This window comes from Pseudorca crassidens, chromosome 20 (assembly GCF_039906515.1).
Source record: "Pseudorca crassidens isolate mPseCra1 chromosome 20, mPseCra1.hap1, whole genome shotgun sequence".
In the NCBI taxonomy this organism is placed as follows: Eukaryota; Metazoa; Chordata; class Mammalia; order Artiodactyla; family Delphinidae; genus Pseudorca; species Pseudorca crassidens.
In genome coordinates, this window is record NC_090315.1 from 13,909,392 (window position 1) to 13,926,582 (window position 17,191).

General features: G+C 43.2%; 1 protein-coding gene across 7 annotated transcripts in view; it reads left to right on the forward strand.

The window, feature by feature from the left end:
- Positions 1-17,191, forward strand: part of FCGBP (Fc gamma binding protein) — a 143,294-nt gene that overhangs the window by 15,707 nt on the left and 110,396 nt on the right. For all 7 annotated transcript variants that reach the window (XR_010938880.1, XR_010938882.1, XR_010938883.1 and 4 more), the window contains exon 3: positions 1,308-1,423. The gene's annotated coding sequence lies outside the window, so the exon portion shown is untranslated. The remainder of the gene's footprint in view (positions 1-1,307; positions 1,424-17,191) is intronic.

Consider the following 17,191-nt stretch of genomic DNA (forward strand, 5'->3'; position numbering starts at 1 on the left):
GTGCAAACTATTACCTTTAGAATGGTTAAACAACAAAGTCCTACTGTATAGCACAGGGAACTCGATTCACTATCCTGTGATAAACCATAATGGAAAAGAATATAAAAAAGAATATATATAAGTGTATAAATGAGTCACTTTGCTGTACAGCAGTTATTGGCCCACATTGTAAGTCAACTATACTGCAATAAGAAAAAATTGAAGAAAAAAACATTAAATACATCTACAATATCATTAAAAAAAAAAAAGAATGAGTGTTTCAGAAGGGGCAGTAGGGGTGCTGCGGGAGCACAGGCACAGAAAGAACCAACTAGACCTGAAGGCCTCAGTGAGGAAGCTGAGACCTGAAAGATGAGGAGGGGTGGGAAGGGAGAGAGTTTCAGATTCAAGAGAACTGGGTTGTGAAAGCCCTAAAGTAATTAAAGTATCAGTTCATGACACTGAGGAAGCCCCCCGTGGCGGGACTGTGGAGTGACGGGGATGGTGGCCCAGGCTGAGGCAGCAAGCAGAAGCCTGCTGGGAAGAGGGATCTGGGAATGGGAAAGGGTAAGGATTTTAGACTCTCCCTGAAGGACAATGGTCTGGTCTCTGTGTGGGGTTCCAGTGGGGGACCTGATCTGACCGTGGAGTCCTGGTGGGGCCCTTGTCTGTCCATGGGGTCCTGGTGAGGCCCTGGTCTGTCCGTGGGGTCCCGGTGAGGGCCCTGGTCTGTCCGTGGGGTCCCAGTGGGGGCCCTGGAAGGGCCCACAGAAGGATTAAGCAGGGAAGTGACTACTAGATCATGCATGGATTGTAGAGCAAGATTTGGAAGGTTGCTGTTGTAGTAGTACAGGAGAGAGATGGTGATGGCTTGGAGGAGGGTAGCTTCTGTGGGGACCGAGAGAAGTGACAGATTTTGAATCTCTGGCACATGGGAAAGGATCTGATATGGAGTGAGGGAGCAGGTGGAGGTAAGTGTGACTCTCAGATTTCTAGGGAGACAGAAGAGCCAGGAGAGAAGAGAGAGGAGAGAAGAGGTCTAGCTGTTACTCTAGGAGGTCTGTTAAGGGGAAGAAGGATCTTTTTTTTTAAGAGTATGGAGAAGGAATAATAATATCTGGACACAGCTTTGGGACGCCAAGGAATGGCAGGGTGTATTACTGTCCACAGTGTTTGCTGTCTCTCCCGAAATATCCCCACTTGATATCAAGCTTGGCCATATGACTCGCTTTAGCCAATGAAATGTGAACACCGTGATGTACATCTCTTCCAAGCTGAAGCTTCAAGAGCCAGCTCACGGCTGTCCATGTCTCTTTTCCCTCTGCCAGGAGGGTGGCAGTGTTTCAGAGGCTGCCCCATCAGCCCAGGTTAATGAAGGAAGAAGTGGAGCAGAGCCCAGCCCACCCATGTTGGACATGGCACAAGTGTGAGTCTCTACCTTTATGTGAGTCACTGGGACTTGGGTTCATTTGTTTCCGCAGCATATCCTGATTACTTCTCTCCTCCTCCAGACCTTGAGGTGTTTGGCAAGCGGGGGGGGATGAAGAGCCTTCAGTTAGGATTGTGGGATTATCTTTGGAGAATGGTCCTGTTTTAGTTAAGATAAGAGTTGGAGGGAACATCGAGGGAAAGGTTTACAGGGGTTGCAGTGGAAGAGTTTGGGAAGGATGGAGTGAGGCAGGAGCCGGTAGAGCAAAAGACAACACAGAGAATGATGGAGATGCGAGAACCTGAGATGACGAGATGAGCTTGTGTTTGGGGGGATTACCAAGGGAAACAAAAGAGAGGAAACATGATGAATTTGGTCATGACACCCCTTGGAGGGCAGTGGGCTCTCAAGTTCAGAACCACATATTGCTTCAGAAGGTAGCCTCCTAGTCCCATCTACTCCCTCTCACTTTACTCTCTTAATGTTCCTCGTCATTCTCATCACAATCAGCTCACTTCTGAGTTGTTGGTGTCCTTCTGATAGAATGTGACTTCCATGCTGTAAGAGTCCGGCCTGAGTTGTTTATCACTGTACCCTGAATTCTAAGCACAGGGGCCCAGCCAGCTGTGAGATGAATGAATGAATGAATAAAACTTACGGATCCATCCTGTTCGTCATGGTCTCTCCCATCAGTAAGAAGGGTGGTTCTCAGCAGTCTGTAAACCTAGGTTTGACTCTTGGCTCATAGTTTTCTGTCTTAGTCATTGTGGGCAAGTTACCTAACCTCTCTGACCTTGGTTTCCTTAGCTTTAAAATGGGATACTCATAGATATCTAAGTCATAGGGCTCTTCTCAGAATTAAATGAGATGATTTATCTCATTTAAAGGACTCAGCGTGTTGAACAACTAGCCAATTCTTTGGGACTTCTTCTGTCCTAATTTTAGAAAGGCGTCTATGCTGATACCCAGTGCAGACAAATATGCCAGTCCTCTCCACTAGAACTCCACACAGTTTTCCCAATCTCCTTGCTCCTCAACAGAGGAAAAGAGATTTGTCCAGAGACCCACAGGGTATACTGAAGACCCAGCCAGGGCTGTCCCCACTACGCCTTAGAAGGAAGTGGCTCTCTCAGCTAGTGAGGAGTGTGACTCAAAAGAAATATCCAGGAAAAAAAAAGAGGGGGAGAGAAAAAGAAAGAAAGAAAGAAAGGAAGGGAGGGAGGGAGGGAGGGAGGAAGGAAGGAAGGAAGAAAGGAAGGAAAAAGACAGAAAGAAAGAAAGAAAGAAAGAAAGAAAGAAAGAAAGAAAGAAAGAAAGAAGAAAGAAGAAAGAAAGAAAGAAGAAAGAAAGAAAAAGAAAGAAAGGAAAAAGAAAGAAAGATCCAGCAGGCAAGTGAGTGGATTCGTTTCCTATAGCTCCTATAACAAATTACCAAAAACTTAGTGGCTTACAAGAACACGAATTTACTGTCTTACAATTCTGGAGGTTAGAAGTGTAAAATCCCTCTCACTGGGCTAAAATCAAAGTGTCATAGGGCTGCATTCCTTATGGAGGCTTGAGGGGAGAACCCATTTCCTTGCCTTTTCCAGCTTCTAGAGACCACCTGCACTCCTTGGCTCGTGGCCCCTTCCTTCATCTTCAGAGGCAGCGTGACATCACTCTGAGCTCTGCTTCCATCCTCACATCTTCTCTGACTCTCCTGCCTCCCTCTTTCACTTATAAGGACGCTTGTGATTACATTGGGTCTACCTGGATAATCTGGAATCCTCTCCCCATCTCAAAATCCTTAGCTTAATCATATTTGCAGCGTCTCCCTTTTGCCATGTAAGATAACATATGGACAGGTTCCAGGCATTAGCACATGGACATCTTTGGAGGGTCATTTTTCTGCCTACTACAGAGGGCAAGTTGGAAATGTGCTCTCAGGCCTCAGAGCACTCTTTGTCCCTCTCTGGTCTCTCCAGCTGTTGCTGATCTCATTTCTTTCCCCCCTTTTCCCATTTTTTTCCCCCATCCTCACAGCTTACTTTAAAACAGCTATCATCAGCTAGAGGCATTTGCTCCAAATTGCCTAATCCTTAAGAATGGTGGTCCAAGTTAAGGTCCCCTCTGATTATGTCCATTAGAAAGAGCTTGATCAGAGTCTCCAGGTGGAGCTTCTAGAACAGCACAGTCCAAGAGAAATAGAGTGTGAGCCACAAATGTGAGTCACATATATCATGTCAAATTTCCAGGAATCCTGTTTAAAAAAAATACGTTAAAAAGAAATAGATGGAATTAACTTTAATAATACATATTGTATTTAATACAATGTATTGGACATACGATTTTAGCATGCATTTAATAGAAAAATTATTAATGAGATATTTTATATTGTCTTTGAAATCTGGTGTGTAGTTTATACTTCAGGACATCTCAGTCCAGACTAGCCACATTCCAAGTGCTTAATATTGATAATATTATACTGGACGGTGCAGGCCTAGAACCTAAACTCTGCGAGAGCCCCAGGGCCTAGAACAGTCCCTGGAGCAGTGGGCACTCAGATTTGTGGAATGCAGGAATTAATGGACTGCTCTGTTCAGGTTTAGGCTCTTTTTCAAAAGCCCTGGGCCACTGACTCAAAGAAGGAAGCCTGGTACTTCCCTGGTGGCACAGTGGTTAGGAATCCGCCTGCCAGTGCAGGGGACATGGGTTTGAGCCCTGGTCCGGGAAGATCCCACATGCCATGGAGCAACTAAGCCCGTGTGCCACAACTACCGAGCCTGCTCTCTAGAGCCTGCGAGCCACAACTACCGAGCCTGCGAGCCACAACTACCGAAGCCCGCTCGCCCTAGAGCCCATGCACTGCAACCACTGAAGCCCGCGTGCCTAGAGCCGGTGCTCTGCAGCAAGAGAAGCCACCGCAGTGAGAAGCCCACATACCACAACAAAGAGTAACCCCCTCTCGATGAAACTAGAGAAAGCCCACGTGCAGCAACGAAGACCCAACACAGCCAAAAAAAAAAGGAAGCCTAACTGCGGGTGGGGGGAGGGGGGAATCCTGTACATCTAATTTGCATAATCCCTCCCGGGTGTGCTTGCTCTCCAGGCAACTTCCCTCTAGTGATTTCCACTGGGTCCGCTCTTACCCAGGCAACCCTTTTTAATTTATTTTTTGGCTGTGCCATGCACTTTACAGTATCTCAGTTCCCTGACCAGGGACTGAACCCAGGCCACGGCATTGGAAGCCCAGAATCCTAACCACTAGGCCATCAGGGAACTCCCTAATCCCAGGCAACCTTGAAAAATGCACCGTTGAGCTGTGCTTAGTCCTGTCTGGAAGGTAAAGGACAGAAAGAGACTCTCCATGGAGCCAATTCCCAGGAGACCAGGGGTGGGTGCGTGAAGAAGAAAGCCCCCAAGCCAGCCCTTTGTGATCTGGTTCTGGTCCCTACTCATCTCCTGCCTTATCACATTGTTCTGGACTGAATAATGCCCTCCCCCCTCAAATCTGTACATTGAAGCCCTGACCCCCAAGTGTGGCTGAGTTTGGAGATAGGGTTTTTAGGGAGGTAATTAAGGTTAAATGAGGTTATAAGGCTGGGGCCCTAATCCAATAGGACTGGTGTCCTTATTGGAAGAGGAAGAGACATGAAAGGCATGTGCACGAAGAGAAAAGGCCACGTGAGGACACAGTGAGAAGGTGGCTGTCTGCAAGCCAAGGAGAGAGGCCTCAAGAGAAACCAACCCTTCTGGCACCTTGATACTGGACTTCCAACCTCCAGAACTGTGAGAAAATAAATTTCTGTTGTTAAGCCACCCAGTCTATGCTATTCTGTTATAGCAGCCCCAGCAAACTAACACCTGCCTCATCTCTCACCAGTCTTCAATGCTGCCCTTCAACTCCACTCCATTAGTTCTGGCGTAAACCAGTGTTCCTTCTTTCGGAGAAGAACTTTTTCTCCCCCTGGGTGATACACAAGAAGTAGCAGAGCTAGCCACTCAGCTGGGTGCATTCTGGGGAGACAGAACTGCCCCAGAATAAGTAAAGGAGACAAGCAGGAGTGCCTGCTATATGTCAGATCACTGTCAGTCACTGACCACGTCACTCCATTTAGTCCTTAAAACAAAACACTATGAAGTGAGTACCACTGACCGCGTTTCAAAGAAAATAACTCCAACAGTGAATATTTACACTCAAAAGTGTCAAGCACTGTGCTCTGGACCTAACATGCATCACCTCATTTAATCCTCACTGCGACGGAGGAGGAGGTGGGAACCATCATTACCACCACTATTCTATAGGAAAGGCAGGCAGGCCCTGGGCAGTTCAATCACTTGCCCAAGTGCACGGAACGGGCAACTGCCAAGTAGAGCAGTCTGACTCCAGAGCGCTCACTCCTGCCCCCTGCACTCCGCCTTCTGTCCACGAGTCACCGGAGAGTCAGGCAACCATTGCCCAAGTCAAGCTTACCCAGGGTTAAATAACGATCATCTGCATTGGGCTGCATGGGAACTCGGTTTCATCAAAAGTGCTGTTACATTCACTCACAGGTGTCCACCCTACGAAAGATATTGTGCTACCAGTGTGGAGTCTGAAGACCAAAACCCACAGTTACTGGCTAAAAGGAGGATCAGTGTAGGGGAAGGATGGTCATGCAAATAGTTATAATCCAACTCACTGGAGGAAGATATTGAATCCAGTGGGGTCCTATAAACAGCTCAGTGTTTGCCTTGGAAGTCGTTTTTCACGGGGGAATTTATGCTGGAGAAAAACCAAACAAGACTGGTCATAAATCACTTAATCAAAAAAAAAAGTATTGCAGTAGAAACAGAAAAAAAGCAAAATCTCTCTCTTAACCACATAACCACATAAGGATCTTAATAGACTTTGAATTTAAGAACAAGCTTTGTAAATTATTACTGAATCTTTTTTTATCATCTTTATACGACTTTATAACCGACTCTAATTTTTACGACTTTATAAACCGTCTCTAATTTTTAAAGCAACCATTGCTTTTCACTTATGGATTTCATCTAAAAATATTTCAAGCCTTAAAAAAAATTCAAGTATAAATATCTTTAACAGGACAAAAAAACTAACAAGTTTCATTAACACTGGAAGTGTTCTTATCTTTTTTCTCCTTGGGTGTTAAAAACTTGAGAACAGTAACTACTGTGGAATTCAAAAAACTCATTTGCTTTGAGATTGTCTTTGGCCTTCAAATCCAGCTAACATTTTATGGATTGAAAACTAACTTCCAATCTTAAAGGGGAAGCACATATTCTGATCTTCTGTTTTCCTCTGAAAAAGGAATTTATGTGCTTTTCGACAGATGAGGCAATAGTATATTCAAAGCATAGCGACTTGAGAACACGATTTGCTTTAGGAAACTCAAAAATTTCTGTATTTCTGGAACATAAAGTTCAGGAAAGGAGATGAGACTGCGCTGAAGATAACCTTGAAGAGCCTTTTATGCTACATTAAAAAGTTGGGGGACTTCCCTGGTAGCGCAGTGGTTAAGAATCCACCTGCCAATGCAGGGGACACGGGTTTGAGCCCTGGTCCGGGAAGATCCCACATGCTGCAGAGCAGCTAAGCCCATGCCCCACAACTACTGAGCCTGTGCTCTAGAGCCTTCATGCCACAACTAATGAAGCCTGCGTGCCACAACAGCTGAAGCCGGCACCTAGAGCCCATGCTCGGCAACAAGAGAAGCCTGTGCACGGCAATGAAGAGTAGCCCCCGCTCTCCACAACTAGAGAAAGCCGGCGCACAGCAACGGAGACCCAATGCAGCCAAAAATAATAAATAAGTAAATAATTACATTTAAAAATAAAGTTGGAATTTCACCCTGATTGGCTGGCAGGCAGTGAAAAGGAAAAACGCTGTTTCCTCCTCTAGTCACCACTCAGCTCTCAGTACCAGTCAGCAAACCTGTGGAGGTTTTTCCCACACCAAGAAATTCTCCAATTCTCTGGGGACACCAACTGCATGTCTTAGAATTCAATTCAATTCTGACACCACCTACCTGGAGTTAGCTTGAGATCCCACCCAGGTTAAGGGCTCAGTCCCGCAAGCCTAACCCCCAACTCAGATACCTATGGCAAGCAGTGGGTCTTCAGGTTACCTGCAACCTCTGTCCCACTTGGCTACAAATCGGGGGTTCCCATCACCCCCTCCTCGGGTTCGATCATTTGCTAGAACAGCTCACAGAACTCAGGAAAACAGTTTACTTACCTGTAAAAAGGATGCACCTCTGGAATGGTTGAATGGAAGAGATGCACAGGGCGAAGTGTGGGACACAGTGAAAGTTGGCAACAGCCACTACATTACCATAAACTCGGGTGTGGTTGAAAGGGGCTTGTGAAGAATAAGACACTCTTTTCACTTTTATCGCTCTTATCACTTAAGAAATCCAAGGGTTTTAGGGACTCTGTGTCAGGAAAGGGGACAAAAACCAAACGTATCTTTCTTAATATGAATCACAATATCACAGGCAGCTATTGAAAAAACTTTGGCAAGAGTCTGAAGTGATCAGTTATACCTATTTATAAAGTTTCTCTTGACGGCGCCCCTGAGGATGGATTGCAGAGGACCGGGAAGACCACGTGTAGTCAGCGTCGATTATGAAGTTATTGTCTCTGAGCTCCCAACCCACCCTCCTATGTTTTGCTTTGTGATGCTGAGCTGGGAAACCACATTTCTGCTTTACCAGGTGGTTCTGTTTTAGACCCTGGCAATGGGCTTTACTAGGAGGTTGCAGAAGTGGGGTGATTAACTCATCCTGGTTTTCCCAGGACTTCTCCAGTTTTAGCACTGAAAGTTCTGCTTCCTGGGAAACTCTTCCCAGGGTGTTTGGTCACCTTATGCAGAAGGGACTGACTTGCCTGCTGTTCTTGTGAGTGTTACCCAGCAACACTTCACTCTGATGGTGGTGGCAGTGGCAGCAGCAGCAGCAGCAGTACTGTCTTCCTGTAGCAGCTGCTGAATCCAATTTGTAGTTTTCTAACTCTGGCAAAACCAGTCTCATCAGAAACAGCAGCGCCAGCTGGCTAGTGCCCCTTCTTTTGCATCTGTGTTTCCCCAGCTCTAGGTGTGGTCCCTGCTTCCTGCAGTTGCTACTTCTCTCCTATCTTAGAGCTGTAGTTCTCAGAGTGTGGTCCCCAGACCAGCAGCATCAGTATCGGCTGGGAACTTGGTGAGAATTGCAAAACTCCAAGCCCCATCCCAGACCCATCAGAGACTCTGGTAGCTGTCCTCAACAGTCTGCCTTTTAACAGGTCCTCCAGGTGATTTGGCTAAGGTTTAAAAACAGCTAAGCTGCCTTAGAATTCTTTTTTTTACCCTTTCAGTTATCTAGATAACAACTTTATACCAAGTTGGTCCTTGCATTATAGTCCATATGTTAAATTCCCTCTGTTAGAGTACCTGGTGTGGTTTCTCTCTCCTTACTGGACCCTGACTGACTGATCCAGAGCCTGCTGCAGTAATACAAGTTAAAGATGAAGACTGTCCAAACTAGAGTATAGTGGGAGTGGGGTGGAGAAGAGGGACACACAGAAGATATTTAAAAGGTCTTGATTACTATTTGAGTAGAGGGAGGAGTCTAGGACAGCTCCCACTTTCCTGGCCTGGGTCGCAGATGGACTGTGGTGCCCGTTCACACAATACAGGCAATGTAGGAAGAGGGATGGGGTGATGGTGGTGGAGATGATTGATGTGCTTTTGGATTTGATCAGGTTCCAATAGAGATACTCAGGTGCAGGCATCCCATCAGCAGATGGCCATAGGGTCTTGGTGTGTGTCTTTGCGTTAGAATCCGTGGGATTGTGGGGACAAAGGGTAAATCGCTAGATATTGCCAAATTCTCCTCCATGGAGGCTTTACTTTTTTGCGTTCCACTAGCAAGGTGTGAGAACCCCTGTGTCCCCATGGCATTGCCAACAGAGTGTTGTCAAACGCTTGGAGTTTTGCTAATCTGATAAGCGAGAAAAAGAATCTCCGTGTGGTTTGAATTTGTGGTTTTTAAAAATTATGAGTGGGGCTGAGCATATTTTTGTATATGTCGAGGACATTGGCATTTCTTTTTATGTGAACTTCTTCATGTATCTTGCCCACTTTCGATAGGTTTCTTGGTCTTTTTTGCCTCAATTTTTAGATGCTCTTTATATTTTAGGGATACTAACCCTTTGTGATATAAGTTGTAAATTTTTTTCCTTCATTTTGTCATCTGTAGTTTTTAGTTTGCACCTAGTGGGTTTATGGTTTGAACCTGCAAAAGGTTTTCATTTTTGCTTGGTCATTTGACAAAATTCTCTTTCATTGCTTCTGGATTTTTTTTTGCGGTACGCGGGCCTCTCACTGCCATGGCGTCTCCCGTTGCGGAGCACAGGCTCCGGACGCACAGGCTCAGCGGCCATGGCTCACGGGCCCAGACGCTCCGCGGCATGTGGGATCTTCCCGGACCGGGGCACGAACCCGTGTCACCTGCATCGGCAGGCGGACCCTCAACCACTGCGCCACCAGGGAAGCCCCATTGCTTCTGGATTTTGATGACCAGTTTGGCAAATTTACCCTGTTCCCACATTCGCAGGTCATTAGGAGACTCACCAGTGTTTTATTATTTATGAGGTTGTATTTTTCCACTTAGTTCTTTGATATACTTCGAATTTAATCTGGTATCCAGTGTGAGGAACAGACTCAAACTTTTCTTTTTGTTTATCTAGTTGCTCTAATACCACTAAATTAAAAACTTCCCTAAAGTTCCTTCCTAAATTAAAAAGTATTATATGATCATGTTAATTTCCGTAAGCAATTGTTTCTATTTCTCGATTGATCTGTTTACTTATTGATGCACCAATAACACATTGTTTTATACGGTTTTTTTTTTTTTTTTTTTTCGGTACGCGGTCCTCTCACTGCCGTGACCTCTCCCGTTGCGGAGCACAGGCTCCGGACGCGCAGGCTCAGCGGCCATGGCTCACGGGCCCAGCCGCTGCGCGGCATGCGGGATCCTCCCGGAACCGGGCACGAACCTGCACCGGCAGGCGGACTCTCAACCACTGCGCCACCAGGGAAGCCCTATATGGTTTTTAATATCTGTTTTCTCCTCCTCCTTCTTATTTTTCAGTTTTCCCCCCCATATTTGCCTGTTTTACTTTCAAATGAACCTTATAATCAAGTTGTCTAGCTCTAGGAAAAAACCCCAATGACATTTTTATTAGGCTTGTGATACATTTACAAATGAACTCAGGGGCAATGACCTCCTTATAATGTTGACAGTCATTTTTGTTTCCATCCTTGGAATCCGGGCGCCATCTGGTGACCACTGTTCACAACAGCAATTATTTTCTCTAAAAAAGCTGCTCAAAGCAATAAACACTTGTCACCTCACACACACTTTCTGTGAGTCAGGTTTTGGAGGGAGGCTTATCTGAATGTTCCTGGCTCGAAGCCCTGGCTCATCCTCACTGCCAGGGCCTCACTCATCAGAAGGCTTGAATGGAGCTGGGGGAATTCCCTCCCAAGGCGGCTCAATTCCACATCTGGAAGACCAGGCTGGCTTGGTCATGTCCCTCTGCATTTCGTTGTCTTTCATGACCTTGACACTTTTAAGGAGTATTTATCAGCTCTTTTATTAAATGTCCCTAAATTTGGGTTTGTCTGATGTTTTTCATGGTTGAAATGAAGTTATACATTTTTGCCAGGAACACCACACAGATGATGCTGTGTCTGTCTCAGTGCATCATATCAGACATGTCAGTATGTCTTGTTATGGGCGATGTTGACCGTCACTAGGTTAAGGCACAGTCTGCTGCACTTCTCCACTGTAAAGTTACTGTCTTTCCCTTTGCAATTAATAAGTATCTTGGGGGAGATACTTCATGACTATACAAGTCTTGATTCTCCTCAAACTCGCACCTGCTAATTTTAGCATCTGTTGGTGGATCTGGTCTGCGACAGTTGTTACTGGGGCATTTGCCTAATAGTGATTTTTCATGTCCCTTTCTCCTCTACGTCTATTAGTTGGAATTCCATTGAAAGAAAGAGCTGTTCCTTCTCCCCGTTACTTATTTGATTATTTACTTAGATCAACATGGACTCATGGATATCTGTTTTATTCTGTGGGTTAAAACCTCATATTGAGAGTCTTTTAAAGTTTTGACAGCCGGCTGGATATGAAACGGTATGCTATTATGGTTTTAATTAGAATCTTTCTGAATACTGAATTCTAATGAGGTTGGGCATCTTTGGCTCTTTCCCTTTGTGGCCTCTAGGAAATGCTTATAGCAGCTATTTTTTTTACACTTCTTATTATTAAAAAAAAAATTTCTTTTGGCCGTGCCGTGTGGCTTGTGGGATCTTAGTTCCGCGACCAAGGATTGAACCCAGACCCTCAGCAGTGAGAGCATGGAGTCCTAACCACTGGACTGCTAGGGAATTCCATACGCTTTTTTAAAGTTAAAAAAAAAATTTATTGAAGTGTAGTTGATTTACAATGTTTCAGGTGTAAAGCAAAGTACAGGAAAAAAAATATATATATATTCTTTTTCAGATTCTTTTCCATTATAGGCTATTACAAGGTATTGAATATAGTTCCCTGAGCTATACAGGTCCTTATTGTTTATCTGTTTTATGTATAGTAATGTGTATCTTTTAATCCCAAATTCCTAATTTACCAACCCCACCTTTCTCCTTTGGTAACCATAAGTTTGTTTTCTATGTCAGTGAGTCTATTTCTGTTTTGTAAACAAGTTCATTTGTATCATTTTTTAGATTCCACATATAAGTGATATCATATGATATTTGTCTTTCTCTGTCTGACTTACTTCACTTAGTATGACAATCTCTAGGTCCATTCATGTTGCTGCAAATGCAATTATTTCATTCTTTTTTACAGCTGAATAATATTCCATTGTATATATGTACCACATCTTTATCCATTCATCTGTCGATGGACATTTAGTTTTCTTCCATGTCTTGGCTATTGTAAATAGTGCTTCTAGCAGCTATTTTTTATTCTTCTCTTGTCTTTCAGGTCAGGATGTCAGGCTCACAGTACAGATATGAGTCTGTACTGAAATACAGGCCTGAAATACACTAGGGCTTGTCTATATGTTAAGTCCAACTTCTAGGCTTCATAGTCCATCCATATGCCGATAAATCCTGTTGCAGTTTGACACTGAAATGCAGTTTGAAGTGCAAGACACGTGTGGAAGGGAGAGGGAGGCACGAGGGTTGCGTGGATGGAGAATTTGAACTGTGATGCAGGTACAACATTGACCTTGGTTGACCCCACAAGGGGCTCTGGAGTATAGATAGCCCATTAGAATTGTTCCCTATTTGGCACTAATTCCTGGACCTTATATTTTTTCCCCTTTCACTTTCACTCTCCCACGAGGACTTACACTCTCCCATAAGGACTTAGTGGAGTTTTCCAGAGGTTACATGTATGGTGGTGTCATTACTCTGCCAGCTAATGGAATGTGTGCATAGTTTTTTTTTTTTTTTGGTGTGTGTATTATTTTCAATAACAGCTTTATTGAGATATAATTCACATACCATATAATTTGCCTATTTAAAGTACACTATCCAAAAGAAAAAAGTATACCATCCAGTGGTTATTAGTATGTCCTCAAAGGTATGCAACTATCAGCACAATCAATTTTAGAAACTTTTCACCTCCCCCCAAAGAAACCCCACACTCATTAGCAGTTACTCCCTGTTCCCCCGACCCCTAGCCCCTGGCAGTTACTAATCTACTTTCTTCTCTATAGATTTGCTTATTCTGAACATTTCACATAAAGTGGAATCATTCAATATGTGGTCTTTTGTGACTGACTTCTTTTACTTAGCATAATATTTTCAAGGTTCATCCACATTGTAGTCTGTATCAATACTTCATTCTTTTTTATTGCCAGATAATATTCCATTGTACGGACAGACCACATTATATTTATCTATTCATCAGCTGAGGGGAATTTGGATTGCTTCTACCCCTGAGCTATTATGAATAATGCTGCTGTGATCATTTGTGTACAAGTTTTTATGTGGCCATATGTTTTCATTTCTCTTGAAAAAAAAATATATACGTCTGAGAGGAATTGTTGGGAATTCCTTGAGAGGAATTGTTAACTCTATGTTTAACCTTTTGAAGAACTTCTCAACTATTTTCCAAAGTGGCTGTATCATTTTACATTCCCGCTAGTGGTGTATGAGGATTCTGATTTCTCCACATCTTCGCCAATAACTATTTTCTGTCTGTTTGATTATAGCCATCCTAGTAGGTGTGAAGTGGTACCCACTGTGGGTTTTGTTTGTTTGGTTGGTTTTGGTTTTGGTGGGGTTTTTTTGGCTGCACTGCGCAGCATATGGGATCTTAGTTCCCTGACCAGGGATGGAACCTGTGCCCCCTGCAGTGGAAGTTCAGAGCCTTAACCACTGAACCACCAGGGAATTCCCCTCACTGTGGTTTTGATTTGTATTTCTTTCATGGCTAATATTGAGTACTGTTCTTGTATTTTAAATATTTATCAGTTTTAATTTCTAATATAGTAAATATTGACAGACAGAACTCACATAAATAAAAGTGCATTGGGGTCCTCAATAATTTTTAAGAGTGTAAAGATAGCTTAAAGATTAGGCTATCTAATGGCACAAAGTTTAAGAACGAGGAATTGGGGTTTGGATTTACAAAACCCATTTGGTTCCTGACGGTGGTATCAGATATTGACTCAACCCTGTTTAATAATCTACCCACAAACTTCAGCGGCTTCACCAAACACTTAGCTTCCTGATCACTGGACTGAGGTCAGCTGCAGTGTGTCTGATCTAGAGCGGGCTTCAGTGGGTGACTCTGCACCAGCCCCCATGTTAGCTGGGCTTGGCCCTGAGCTGTTGGTTGGATTCAGGTTTATTCTGTATGTGTTTACTCTGCAGCTCAGGCTGAAGGGGGCATAATTTCCTCAAGAGCTAGAGTGTTTAACATCACTAGAGTGTTTAAACCTTTGTGCGCCTAGGTGTCTGCTAACATTCCTCCCTTGGCCAAAGCTAGTCATGCGGCCATGCCCACCATCAACTGGGAGGGAAACTAAATTCTGCCCACTGCAGAAGTGGGAGGAGCCAATGTATGCTGGTGCCTAATCCCAACCTCAGAGATAGGGGCTCTGCACTCCAGTGTATGCACAGCTGGTTTCCTTTTCCAGTCAGAGAGCTGACTTGCATCCCTCGCAGAGTGTGTCACCGTGTAGGACACCTCCCTGTGCCTGGTCCCTGTCCCTATATACCACATTCCTAGAGCTGGCTGAACCCAAAAGGTCACCTGCTGCCAAAGTTGTAAACTGGGGACCTGCAGGCCCACATTCTGTTTTTAAAAGCCTCACTTACTTGCCACATATCCAAATGGGTTGTTTTCACATGAAATCCCTATTTCTGTCTTAACTTGAGAAATTCTGAAATCTGACCCACATTCTCCCATGGTGACAATCGATTGAGCTGAGTAGTGATCACCAGCCTGACCTTTTCAGGGGTTGCCCCCGTCCCCTTCCCTCCTTATTGCCCTACACTTGCCTTTCTTCATCCATTTACCCTTTCTCTGTGTCCTTTGTGAGCATATTAAAAAAAAAAAAGGTAAAATACACATTACATACAATTTTACCAGTTGCCAGCTTAACCACTGTAAAGTGTACAACTCTGTGGCATTAAGTACATTTATAATATGGTGCAAGCATCACCACTATCTAGTTCTAGAACTTACTCATCACTCCAAATGGAAACCTGGTACCGATTAAGCATCCCTTCCCAATCCTCCTTCCTCCCAGCCCCTGGCAACCACCACTCTGCTTTCTGTCTCTATGGATTATGAACTACTATGAATTTTTTTTTTTTCGGTACGCGGACCTCTCACTGTTGTGGCCTCACCCGTTGCGGAGCACAGGCTTCGGACGCGCAGGCTCAGCGGCCATGGCTCACAGGCCCAGCCGCTCCGCGGCATGTGGGATCTTCCCGGACTGGGGCACGAACCCGTGTCCCCTGAATCGGCAGGCGGACTCTCAACCACTGCGCCACCAGGGAAGCCCTCCATATATGTTTTACAATCAACGTAGCACCTTCTACAAAAATGCCTGTTGGGATTTTGATTACCTTCCATTGAATGTACAGGTAAATTTGAGGAGAATTGCCTTTCATACATTTTTGGGTCTTCTCACCCATGATTATCGCATATCTTAGCATTTATTTAGGTATTCTCTAGCTTCTCTCAGCAAAACTGTATAATTTTTAAGCAGTAGTCCTGCATGCATTTTGTTAAACTTATTGCTATGTATTTTATGTTCTCTAAAAATGGAACTTTTCTCTTTTACAATTCATTTTCACTAGTTTGGTATAATATAAAAATTCAATTTGGGGGCATATATTGTCGTTGAAACTATAAATCTTTTCCACAAAGAAAACTCCAGGCTCAGATGGTTTCAATGGCAGTTTGACCCAGAATTTAAGAAAGAAATAATATGAATCTTACAATATTGCTTTCAGAATATAAAGAACACTTTCCATCTCATTCTATGACATCAACTTAACTGATAATAAAACCTGAAAAAGAGATCATAAGGAAAAAAAATTACAGATCAATATCAATAATAATCATACACACAGAAATCTCCAAAAAACAATCAGAAAATGGAATTCAGCAATATATATATATAAAGGATAATACATCATGACAAAATGGGGCATAAGCTAGGAACACAAGGCTGGTATGACATTCTAAAATTAATCAAAGCGATTCACCACATTAAAGATGGAGGGAAACCAAAAGATCGTGTCAGTAGGTGCTTTTTATGTATTTGACAAAATTCAACACTGTTCACGATAAAGCTCTCAGTAAGTTAGTAATGGAAAAATCTTTCACAATCGGATAAGGATATCTATGAAATGAACAGCTAACATAACACTTTATGATAAAATACTGAATGCTTTTTCCCTAAGGTCAGAAACAAGGTCCATTCTGAGTGCTTCTTCAACACTGTCCTTGCCTGTGCAATAAGGCAATTGAAGGACATAAAAGGAAATGAAAATGAAAAAGGAATTATCTTTATATTGATATGTGTCTTGATTGTGTTTATAGAAAACTCTAATTTATTAAAAAAAATAAACCCTTCTAGAACTAAGTGAATTTATAGCAAGGATATCAAATACATAGTCAATATATAAAAAATTCAACAGGGACTTCCCTGGCAGTCCAGTGATTAAGATGCTGCATTCCACTGCAGGGAGTGCAGGTTTGATCCCTGGTCAGGGAACTAAGATCCCGCATGCCAATTGGCATGGCCAAAAAATAGAAAACAAAATTCAGCATATTTTAGAGACAAGTTTTTTCTAATTTTTAAAGAACAGTTAATTTGAATTCTAAAATCTTATCAAAGAAAAAGGAAACTATAATACTGCCTCACATATGATTATAGATGGAAAAATTCTAAGTAAGATATTACCAAATGTACTTCAGCAGTATGACAAAAATCACAGTATATGACCAGAATTGTTTAAAATTCAATTTTAAATAAAAACAAATCAGTGCATCAATAAATTTATATCAAGGAACTAATAAAAACAAATCAATACATCAATAAATTTAAGGTGAGAAAACATAAGATTATACCAATAAATAACAAAATGGCCTTGGACAAAATTCAGCAATCACTACCAAACAAAGTAGATATCTTCTGGTCCCCTACAAATATTGAAGGAAATTATTTAGAGGCAACAAAGAGAATTTATCTCCAAATAGAGTGAACATTACGGTA